The sequence below is a fragment of the Lutra lutra genome, chromosome 2, assembly GCF_902655055.1.
Source record: "Lutra lutra chromosome 2, mLutLut1.2, whole genome shotgun sequence".
Classification (NCBI taxonomy): domain Eukaryota; kingdom Metazoa; phylum Chordata; class Mammalia; order Carnivora; family Mustelidae; genus Lutra; species Lutra lutra.
In genome coordinates, this window is record NC_062279.1 from 81,762,075 (window position 1) to 81,774,764 (window position 12,690).

General features: G+C 37.1%; 1 protein-coding gene across 3 annotated transcripts in view; it reads right to left on the reverse strand.

Annotated features, from left to right (window-relative positions):
* GRIA2 (glutamate ionotropic receptor AMPA type subunit 2) overlaps positions 1-12,690 on the reverse strand; it is a 157,682-nt gene that overhangs the window by 102,632 nt on the left and 42,360 nt on the right. The gene's annotated exons all lie outside the window — the stretch shown is intronic.

Here is a 12,690-nt window from a genome sequence, read left to right on the forward strand (position 1 = left end):
AAGTCACTTTAAACAGTAACTGGACAAGATCCTGAAGGTTAAAGAACACACCAGCAATAATTTCTTTTTCAGGCATTTGCCCTGGAGTGTACACACCAGGGGACAAATAAAATGTTTATGGCCACTTTGCTTGTATTACCAAAACAATGAAAACATCCTTCAAAATGCCACCACACACTGTGGTATACCCAATGGAACAGCACACAGCAGTGACAATGAGTATTTTCATTTTTTTATTTCATTATTTCTATCTAGAACTACAAGTGTTAATCTCAAAGCATACTCTTGAGTATGAGAAAAGCAAGCTACAGGAGATGGATAATTTGTTTTCAGAAAGGTAAAAGAAACTATGCTCTTTTTAAAAAGTAAACATATGAGTGGTAAAAATATAGTGAAATTTATAGAAATGAGAGATATCAAATTTGAGACAGCGACTGGGAGAGGATAGACAACAGTGTAGGAGGTTCGAGGATTTCAACCTTCTTAGTCATGTTTTATAGTCTTTGCTGCGTGCTGTGTATCAAGACATCTGCTATAATGGGCTGTATAACTTTTTATACATCTGCTATATTTAGTAACGTGATTTAAGTGAATAACAGATGCTTTGGAGATCAGGACTTATAAAATAAAAAAAAAAACTGGTTACAGTCACTGAGGATCAGATGAGGAACAGAAAACACATCACATCAAATGTAAACCCACTAAAGTCAACGCTGGGAGCTTAAGGTCACTTGCAGTGTCCTAATTAGTGGTTTGGGGTTTTTTTTTTTCGTTCTCAATAAAGTAACAACCAAGCTATGTTAAGAAATAAATACTGACTAGTTAATTAAGTGCACTAGCTGGCCCAGTTCTCCTCATGCAACATCAAATTCTCTCAAATCTGTGCTTCAGAAGAATCATAAATTATGTCCTGTCAAGTGCTTCTGGGTCACTCCATTTACAAACAGTTAAACTGGTAAGTGTTGAAGCGCTTTTGTGTTAGAAAAATCCAAGAGTCACTTTTCTGCAGAAATCTCCATGTTTTTTTATTAAATATAAGTGTGTTATACTGATGTCACAATATTAAAAACTCTCCAGCATCACCCAATAATGAATATTTATTGTAAGAAACTAGGTTATTAATTATTAATTAATGACAACTCAAAAACTTTCACCTTTGGAGAAGGCTTTCATATCTCTGATTTCATGTCTCCTTTCAGTATCTCTTTGACCTTATGCTAGAATCTCAGGGTAATAATATAAATCTTAGTCCCTCTATTTTACAGGTAAAGATTTGACTGATTTTCCATAAAATACTGATGTGTCTTAATTTACTGCAAGAAGCACACTCATTTCTAATAATTTTAAAATCAGAGGCAAAAAGTGAATAATATGAAGCTAAATTAGCTAAATGTAAATTAGCTAAATCTGTGAAATGAAAGTCACAAAATCAGGAAATTTTAGAAACAATGCTCAGCATTAAAGACATTAGGAAGGTTTATTTCCACATACAATCAAACTGATTAGTATGTATAGTTCCCGTATTATAAATAACATAATACTTAGACAACAGCACATTAATAATAATTTCCTATGTGGGTATTTATTACATTCACTATGAGCCTAACATTTCAGGCCTCAGATTATTCAGGGAGGAGGAGATTTGCCTCTGCTCCTAGAAAGAGCACCATTTTCCCCTCAGCCATGACTTTACAAACTTTATTTTGCTGTCATCACTACAATGTGCATAAACAAAATTAAGTCAAAACAGTCTTCCGTTTGAGTGGTTCTTAGCAACAGTTTGGAGGAGATCCTGGGCTCTTAGGAGAATTTTTTGCATGGAAAGGAGGAAATCTAGTTTGTAGATATTTCAATGGTTTAAACGCCCATTCTTACAATGAAAAGCCTAAATATTTTTTTAAAAACACTGGTCTTTCTAAGGTATTTCCCTGACATACATTTATTTATTTATTTATTTATTTATTTATTTATTTATTATTGTGCTACATTAGTCACCATAAAATACATCATTAGCTTTTGATGCAGTGTTCCAAGATTCATTGTTTATGTACCACACCCAGTGTTCCATGCAATATGCTCCCTCCTTAATACCCGCCACCAGGCTCACCCATAACTTATTTAAAGTTATGAAAAGACTTTAGGGGCGCCTGCGTGGCTCAGTCATTAGGCATCTGCCTTCGGCTCAGGTCATAATCCCAGGGTCCTGGGATCGAGCCCACATCAGGCTCCCTGCTCAGCAGGAAGCCTGCTTCTCCCCTGCCTTCCTCTACTTGCTCTCTCTCTTTTTGTGTCAAATAAATAAACAAAATCTTTAAAAAAATAAAGTTATAAAGACTTTAAGTGTATCAAGCAAACTAGAAGTGAATAAAGTAGTTGGCCCAGCATGTTTTTTGACCTTTTTGTGAAATCAGTCCATTCTCTTTTGAGTCTCAATTCATACATATTCTGGGCCCAGGCCACCGTAGTGATTGAAGCTGAGTGTTCTACACAAGCATATGAAGTGATAATCTAGTTTGGGATTTTTGTAAATTTTCAGTAACATATTTTGTAGAGGAAGCAGTGCCTATTCCAATAACAAAAGTACTGCTACTACAATGGTACAGAATAAAGGCACATTGTCCTCATTCCCTCCCCCTGGCCCAAAGGACAAACTCCTGCTACCTACTTTGTCTTTTTAATCCGTCTTTTTTGTAATTAGCTTGGACTGAAATGTAAAGAGGCAGTTCAAAATGAATTTTCTATGAAAATAAACAGGCTGAGAAGGCTACTCAACAGCAAACATGTAGCCTGTGTAATGAAATAGGAAAGACAGACCCAAGTACCCAAAAGGCAGAGTCAAGCATAACAGAAAGCAATGAATTAAGGAAGCCCCCAGGAAGCAGGATGACCCAATAAAGAACATTCCAGCTCGATTTCAGCAATGCCATGGACCAGTAACTTCTTTGTACCTTTTGTTCATCCAATTATTGAGTTATGGGGATTTTCTTGTCCCTCACAAAATTGATGTCAGGTGTGGATACAGAGGAAGAAGAGGGAGAAAATGTAAGTCATCTTTTTAGTTCCAGTTCTCTGGTTAAAGAGAATCTCCACCCAAACAGCTTCTCTCTGTACGAATGTGATGTAGATGATGAGATATGGCCTTGAAGCTTGGTTGGATGGGACTGAGGGTTTTGGAAGGGGGTGAGTGTATTTTGCACATGAGTCACTGGAGCCCAAGGGCAGATTGGGAGAGATTGTTATACCAATGAATCCAAATAAATCACATCTCCCGTTACTTATGCTCATGTGTGCTTTCCTCCTTCCATCAGGGTATGGCCTTTGCCTTGCTTTGATCTGTAGGCTGTGAGCGAAGATAGTGCACGCGCTTGCACACAGAGGCTTGTCATCCTAGAACGTTGTGCCAAGACTGTGTGTGAAGAATAGCTTTATTGAAGTAATACTTCTCTGGAACATTTACAAACTGACATGATATTTTTAAAAACAACACAAAGTAAACTGTTGTGGGGTCTGTGCAGAGGTGGAAAGGAGAGATGGCACAAACACTGGAGCCAGGAGGAATGATTTTCTTTCACATAGGACCCAAGTGGCAAGTCCTCAGGTGGCCAGGTCTCCAAGCCATCTCCCTGTTTTCCAGGGTTCCTTTGGTTTGCCAATTTCCCTTTTATAATTACCAGGAAGAAATCCCAATGGCCCCGGCCACTTATGGTGGCTGCTGGGTTTGCTCTGTGGCCCCCTCAATAATGTAGGGGACACTTCCTGCCCCAGGACCTGGCCTCAGTCCCACTGTCACCTTTCTTTTTTTTTTTTTTTAAAGATTTTATTTATTTATTTGACAGAGAGAGAGATCACAAGCAGGCAGAGAGGCAGGCAGAGAGAGAGGAGGAAGCAGGCTCCCTGCTGAGCAGAGAGCCCGATGCGGGGCTCGATCCCAGGACTCCGAGATCATGACCTGAGCCGAAGGCAGCAGCTTAACCCACTGAGCCACCCAGGCGCCCCCCACTGTCACCTTTCTAAAGCTGACCATGTCCCACTTCAGGTAGGGCTTCCCTCAACAGTGGCAGAGTGGGCCGGAGTGGGGAGGTACAGGGTGGTTGAGCCAGAAAATTCTATCAGTACTCTTGTTTGGTTCATGGCATAAATTCTTATCCTCTCAAAGAATTTCAATAAAGCATTTCAAACACACACACACACACACACACACCCCAGAACAGAGACCCAGTCATTCCATTTATGCCAAATGAGCTCACTAACAGAACACATACGTCTAGGTGAACCTGGGCAAGACAAGGTGAAGAAACTCACTTCCCACCTATACAATCATGAAAACAAAACAGTTGTTGTTTTAAGCCATTGATTTTTTAGGGGCAGGTAGGTGGCAATATATAATCGATACAAACACCTCTTCCTTATTACTACTATGTATTGTTGAACATTGTCCAAGACACTCAGAAATTTTCCTGAGGTTGCTTTGGACACTACTTCCTATTTACTTCTTTTCTATTTTCATTCTAAGGGATAGCAGTAAGCTCTTTTTTTTTTTCTGACTCTTCAACTCACAAGCTTTATAGTTCCTTGACATCTTAATAAAAAAAGCATTCATCTTCCAAATGCTTTGCTCTTTGTAAGCATGGCCATAGCTTCAGCCAAACAACAATTTAAATATTCTATTTATTTACATGCACAAAAGTTTTTAAGAATAAAGGAGATCATTTCAACAACAAACAACACATCAATGATATAAATCACCAGATGACTTCTGGAGATGTCACTGTTCTAATCCTAAATACATCTGATGTAACGTAAGAGAACATTTTATGGTAAGACAAACTTGGATTAAACAGACATGTTTGAAAAGAAAGAAATTAGTAACTATGGTGATGGATATTAACTACACTTGTTATGGCAATCATTTTGCAATGTATACAAATAATGAAATATTGTGTTGCAAACCAGAAATTAACATATTTTATATGTCAATCATTCCTCAATTTTTAAAAAAGATACTATTAAAAATCTAGGCACAAAAAAAGTATGTGCTTTTCCCAAACTGAATAGAAAATGCAGAAGTTCCAGAAGAAGCTTTGAGTCTTATAATTTCTAAATAAATTTAAATTTAACTAAGCTAAAAAGAAAAAAGCCAGTTTTGGCATTTTGTAACAAAGTAAACTTTAATGATCTCATGTATAAATAATGAAAACTATAAGGACTCAATAGCAAGATGATAATACTATTATACTTATTCATATAATTAAATCATCTAATCTTATTTTAGAAATGTAATTGAATAAAAAATGTGCTTGAATAAATAAGCAAATTAATAAATGACTTTTCAGCCCTATCCTTCTCTTTGCAAATGAGATTATATTTAAAAGTAAGGATGGTCATATAAAAAGACAGGTTGAGTTCAAATGCGAAACTCTGACTTGATGAAAGTAGGACGTAATTTGGTGCTTAAAAACCTGTATTTGGCGTCTGACTTTATGAATTATCACTATCTGATATTGATCTTTTGCCCTCCCTGTACCTCCCCGATTCCTTTTTTGTAAATACAATTAGCTACATCACAGTGTTGTTGTGAAATCTAAGTATGAAAAATAACAAAATCTATTAAAATAAAAACTCACAGACAGGGTGCTTGGGTGGCTCAGTTGGTTAAGTGACTGTCTTCAAACTCGGGTCATGATCCCAGGGTACTGGGATGGAGTCCTGCATCGGGCTCCCTGCTCAGCAGGAAGCCTGCTTCTCCCTCTCCCACTCCCCTGCTTTTGTTCTCTCACTCTCTGTCAAATAAATAAATAAAATCTTTAATTTTCAGATAAGAAAATTAAGACCTCCAAAAAGCATTCCTTCTAGGACCAAAGCGCAGTTTTGCAATACAGAACAAAGGAACCTCCTAGGGCTAGCCAGTTATCAATCGTCTATGTTCCTCTATTCTAATATATTTAGGTCTCATTAAAATGAATCAAATATGTCTTTTCTGAAGTGAGAGAGTTTATTAGTGTTTGAAAATAAAAATACCTCCTGGAAATGAAAGGCTTGTTTTAAAGTGTATCCTCCGAAAGAAAAATAAATTGCAGTTCCTATAAAGTACAATATTCTTTCAACCCACCAAAAGAATCGCCAGTCCTTCCAATTCCCCCTGCATCCAACTCCCTGTCTTTACTACAGACTACCTCCCATACATGCTCCACGATGAACCTTCATGGTTTCACTGCCCATCTGAGCTTTCTGACTCTGGTCCGAATCCCAAGGCCCAGGCACTGCCATAGCACGTTGTGTTACCCTTGACTCTAAGGGTGTCACGGTCTCCTAAGCAGTTTACTTGCATGCTTTTCTGGCCAGATTACAAGTTGGAGTCAAGGAACACATATTTCACTTTCTTCATCACTGGTTTCCTAACGTGAGAAAAGGCATAGCATAGTGGTCCAAAAGGTTTAAAAATCTTGAACTGTTAAGTGGAATAATGAGCAAAGAAAAACCATTTATATTAATTATCAAGGAAAAATATGACCCAATCTCCAACACATTTTAAAGATTTTATTTATTTATTTGACAGACAGAGATCACATGTAGGCAGAGGCCGGCAGAGAGAGAGAGAGGAGGAAGCAGGCTCTCCACTGAGCAGAGAGCCCGACGTGGGGCTCGATCCCAGGACCTTGAGATCATGACCTGAGCCGAAGGCAGAGGTTTTAACCCACTGAGCCACCCAGGTGCCCCCCTCCAACACATTTTAAATTCTTCAAAGACTTTTGACACCAATTGAGCCCCTCAAGTTCCACGCCAAAGAGAAACCTGAAAGCATAGCTGTGGAGGCTGCCGGGTGGTGTGTTCTCAGCATGAGCCAGTACCTTGAAGCTAATGGCATATTGCCTTTTGGAGCACAAAACTTCCAGGTGTCTCTAAGAGACTCATTGCACGGAACACGTGCCAAGTTCCTGAAAATGCACAAAGCAAAAGAAGGACGGAAGTACCTGAAATAGTTTACACCCACGTAAGTAAGAATATTTCTTCGCAGGGGAAAAAAGCGAGAACCTTGTCTGTGTAAAGCTGCCATCATCATCATCATTGTCGTCATCATCATCATCATCATCAACATGAGTTAACTCTGAGTCTGACAGATAATCAGCTCATGTAGAAAGTCTCCCGAGCCAGATAAAGCTCTGACCTTCATGCAGGAAACCCAATATTATACAGGAGTTTAAAAGTTATTGACATTAAAGGAGCACTATTTGAATCAATTATGGAAAGAGTTTTTACTTATAAGGGCAATTTTTTTTTAATTTAATTTTTTTATTTTTTTCAGCATAACAGTATTCATTATTTTTGCACCACACCCAGTGCTCCATGCAATCCGTGCCCTCTACAATACCCACCACCTGGTGCCCCCAACCTCCCACCCCCCACCCCTTCAAAATTCTCAGATCGTTTTTCAGAGTCCATAGTCTCTCATGGTTCACCTCCCCTTCCAATTTCCCTCAACTCCCTTCTCCTCTCCATCTCCCCTTGTCCTCCATGCTATTTGTTATGCTCCACAAATAAGTGAAACCATATGATAATTGACTCTCTCTGCTTGACTTATTTCACTCAGCATAATCTCTTCCAGTCCCGTCCATGTTGCTACAAAACTTGGGGATTCATCCTTTCTTTCTTTTTTTTTTTTTTTTTTTACAGCTTTATAAACATATATTTTTATCCCCAGGGGTACAGGTCTGCGAATCGCCAGGTTTACACACTTCATAACACTCACCATAGCACATACCCTCCCCGATATCCATAACCCCACCCCCTCTCCCAACCCCCTCCCCCCATCAACCCTCAGTTTGTTTTGTGAGATTAAGAGTCACTTATGGTTTGTCTCCCTCCCAATCCCATCTTGATCTCCCTGATATAAGGGCAATTTTTATCAAGATCACTTTAAACAGAGCTTCTTAAGAAGCTACCTTTAATGGGAGAAGTCAAATCTTAATATAAAGAAGTTCTGAATTATAAAAGATAGAAAAGTGTGGATTAACTTAAAAAGAATTGACGGACCCACTTTTCAAGATCTTTTTGTTTGAGCATAAAGAAGGGCTCAAGAGTACATCGTGCATTATCCATCTTAGTAGAAAAATTGCCTATATTGAATAAAAGTTGTAGATGCCAAAAAATAAATTTCTATATAACTAAAATCTATAAACATAGTTAAATGTATGTTTAAAAATTCTTAGTTCTATAAATGTATTTCAGAAAATGGAATGACAATTCATGATTTGATATCTGAAGGATAATATACTCATCAAATACTGATACACCTGGACTTGTATAAATCTACTGCTAAGAAAAGAAAAAAAAAAACTGAATCTTCATGTCATGCTTCCGAAGATGTTCTAATAGTGATGACAATAAGTAGTTCAGACATGAGTCCAGGATTCTACTATATCTTTAGCTCTTTCATTGACTATGAGATCTTGGCCCGGTTATGTAAATTTTTAGGTCATAAATTTTCTTATTTATAAAAAGAATGGTTGTTACAGATAATTTCTTAATGCCTTCAAATTCTAACGGATTAAATTACTGTGTTTGAGCACTGTCTTAGGAAGCAAGCATAGATGAGACTTTAATGAACAGCTACTGAAACTTCTATCTACCTTTGACCATAGTTAGGACGTAAAGATACCTTTGTGCTTCATCTTTTCCTTTCTTCCAGGTGGGGAGCCTGATTTTGGGCTGTCTTCCTCGATTGTAAATGTCTTACATACATTTTTCTTTCATTCACTTTCCCATGTGGCATCGGATGTGATGAGAGTATTGATTCAATGAGAAGAGAAGAGAGAATAGATTCATACTAATTGAACCATCCATAACCACCACTATCATCACTAAACCAAAGTCTACATTATATTTGCGTATATGTGTGTGTGTATATATATGTATATATATACACATATATGCATGTATACATATATGATGGATAGGGGTACACATGGATACTTCTACTTTTCTAATTCTCTCCAACCCATACTCATACCTACATTTCCTTAATTGAAAAAGAGAAAAGAACTACTTATGTGGCTATTACATATATTTTTCCCTCGGTTTTAAATGATTTTCTTCTTTTCTAACTTTTCACAAATCATAATTAAGAAAACATGTACTCTAGAAAAAAAAAGGCCCTGAATTTAAAACTGAATAGTAATTCAAGTGGAATAAAATTTAATTAATAACTAAATACTATATATGATCTAGTGGAATAACAAACTTGATTATTCACAAAACGAATTATAGTTTTTTTTTTCAGAAAAGAAATTTTTCCTGGAGTATTAGCACTGCCCTCTAGTAATTTACATACAAGTACTGAGTTCAGTTTAAAATTGCTTTGGCTTGGAAGACATGGGGAGATGGAGAGGAGAAGGAGGTTGGGGGAAACTGAAGGGGAAGATGAACCATGAGAGACTGTGAACTCTGAGAAACAATCTGAGGGTTTTGGAGGGGTGGGGGGGGGTGGGATGTTGGGTGAGCCTGGTGGTGGGTATTATGGAGGGCACTTATTGCGTGGAGCACTGGAAGTTATGCATAAACAATGGATTCTGGAACACTGAAAAGAAATTAAAAAATAAAAATTTAAAAAAGAAAAAAAAAAATGCTTTGGCTTGGAGCACCTGGGTGGCTCAGTCAGTTAAATGTCTGCCTTCAACTGAGGTCATAATCTCAGGGTCGTAGGATAGAGCCCCACGTTGGCCTTTCTGCTCAGCGGGGTGCCTGCTTCTCCCTCTCTCTGCCTGCTGCTTCCCCTGCTTGTGTTCTCTCTCTGTGTCAAATAAATGAATAAAATCTTTAAAATAAATAAATAAACAAATAAATACACAAATAAATAAATAAATAAAAGCTTTGGGTTTTAAATGCCATTTCAAAAAACAGTACTACAGTATCTTGGCATAACAACAAGAACAAAGACATCAAGTTTTTTACTTATATTAATACAACTAATATTTCAAAAAACTATCATAAGGTAGTTTTTTTTTTATTTTCCCTATGAGAAAACAGAGACATAGCTACAGAAAGTAATCTGCCCCAAAACACACATCTAGTAAGCCACAGAACTAAGATTCTAATATAGGCAGTGGGCCTCCTTATTTCAGTACAATTTTATACTATTAAATTCTAAGGCATGAAAACATGAAATACCAAGCCCATACCAGGAAGACCACAGTTCTCCTTAGCTCATATGTATTTTGTTATCTGAGAGTCATGTGGAAGAACAACTTTGTGAAATCATGTGAAGCCAGTATGCCAAATATTCACTATACCCTTGAACAATTCAAAGACTACTAAAGATCTATCTCATTCATGAATCCCCTTTAATCTACTTGTATTTTCACATTCTCTCACCTCTTTGGTTAATATTTCACTAATTTAAAACAGACTGTCTAAAGTAGCATTTCTTTTGATTTTCCCTAACCTCTTTCTTTGTGTTTCAAGGGTGTCCTCTAATTGTAATATTATGAAATTTGGTGAATAAGTTCATGTTTATTCTCTTCCAAGTTTTATAAACTTTGATCATTTCTCCTTTCAACACTTTGACTCTCCATACAAAGAGTTCTTTTAAACACATTAGATAAAAAATTCAAGAGTTGAGACAGTTTCAATTTCAAAGTCCTAAAATTTCAAAGGAGTCCAGAAGTTTGTTATCCAACAATGTCAAGAAGACTTTTAAAGAAAGTGTTTTTAAAGTTAAAAAGTTCTGATTTGGAGATAGACTCAACTCTCATAAATGACACTGGAAAAAAAAATCCCAAGGACAAATGCACTATGTCCATTTCTTAAAAGCTCTAAAGAAAGAAAGAAACCATGACCACTCATATATTTCCTAAGTCAGAGGCATCGTCACATCTTAAAATTTTAGTATACAAGACTTAAAATGCTACTAATGTTAATTAGAATGATATGAATAACAGCAGCAAATGGTAGGTCTTGATGACAAAATGCTTATAATAATCTCTTCCAGTATTAGTGATGCTGTATTTCACAACATTCCCACACTTCAGATTTAATTTTTTTTTATAATTTTAGCACAAAACTAGCATCCTCTTTCTCCTTGATTTTCAAAATTTTCTTTATTTTTTTAACTGGACCCTTCTGTTCAAGTCTCTCAACTTAAAAAAAAAAAAAAAAGACAAAAACGAGCTTACTAAACGTCTCAGACTCCTCCATCCTCACTTCTCTCTTACAGCCTAATCTCTTCAAATAAGTTCAAGATCCACATGCCATCTTCAGCTGCTTGCATCCAATCCTTCATTAGCATGTCCCAATGGGTCTATGGAACTTTACCAAACTCATTGCTCAGGTCTTCAACTGTCCTGTTGCTCCTTCCCACAAACCTGCTAACCACCCTTGCCTCCTGATCGCTCAGCAGCATTCCAGAGAGATCTTTATAACCTGTTTGAAACTGCTCTTACTTGCCATAAGCATTTTTTCCTACCTCTTTAAACACTTCTTCTGTCACCTCTCTCTTTCACCTTCTCTCTGACCATTAAATGTTGATGTTCCTTAGATTCTGTCCTAAGCATACGTTTCTTTTCAAACCACATTCTCTCTTTACACACTTTCCTTCATAATCATACCTTCAATCATGCCTTTGGAGAAAACAGCAAGATCTCTATCTTCAACCTACCTCTTAGTCCTGAATCCCAGACCATATATCCAGTTGCCTTAGGCAACTTCAGCTGGATGTTTCATAGGACTTTAAGTTCAATAAATGATTCTAAAACTGAGTTCATCATTCCCCTTTCAGAACTTTCTTTTCTACCATTGTGAGCTACTTCAATAAAGCGCAATCTTAAGTTTTTCAAGACAGAAAGCATATCTTCATTTTCTTCTACCTCTCCTCTACCTCGAATCCACCTTGAATCAATATTAATTTTCCAATGACCATGTCTTCTCAAATAAACCTTCTAAATACCATTCAAATCTGACTTCCTTTCATGCCTACCTACTTTCCCAGTCCAAATCACATTATTATTATCCTAGAGTTTCACCCCATTCTCCATGTTACAGCCATAGTGATTTTATTCATAATTTAATTCTGAATTATGCTTAAATTTTCCTGATTAAAGTTGTTCAAAATCTGTCTATTGCAGTTATTTTAGATTCCCAAATCCTTATGAGGCCTTATGTGATGTACCCATGATTTCCTCATAAAACCCTCACTTACTTTCTATGTTCTAGTCTGTGATGGACCACAACTAGCCACAATTTCTAAGTCACTCTTTACATAAAAGATTTAAATATACTTCTCTTCTTGAATATGAACACACTTGGGACACCTGGGTGGTCAGTCAGTTAAGTGTCTGTCTTTGGCTCAGGTCATGATCCCAGGGTCCTGGGATTGAGTCCTGCATTGGACTCCCTCTCCAACAGGGAGCCTGCTGCTCCCTCTGCCTGTTGCTCCTCCTGGTTGTGTTCGTTCTTTCTCTCTCTTTCTCTCTCTGACAAATAAATAAATAAGATCTTTAATTTTTTTTAATTGAATGTGAATTCACTGCTTAGCCAACAGAATACAGAGGTGATGTTGTATTAATTCCTGACCTAGTCTTAAAGAAAACTGGCAGAATTATTTCCTCCCCCTTAACACATTCATTATTGGGAAACTCCATGGAATGCACACATCATGCAGTTAGAAGCTTGTCATATGGTGCACCAGCCAACAGACAG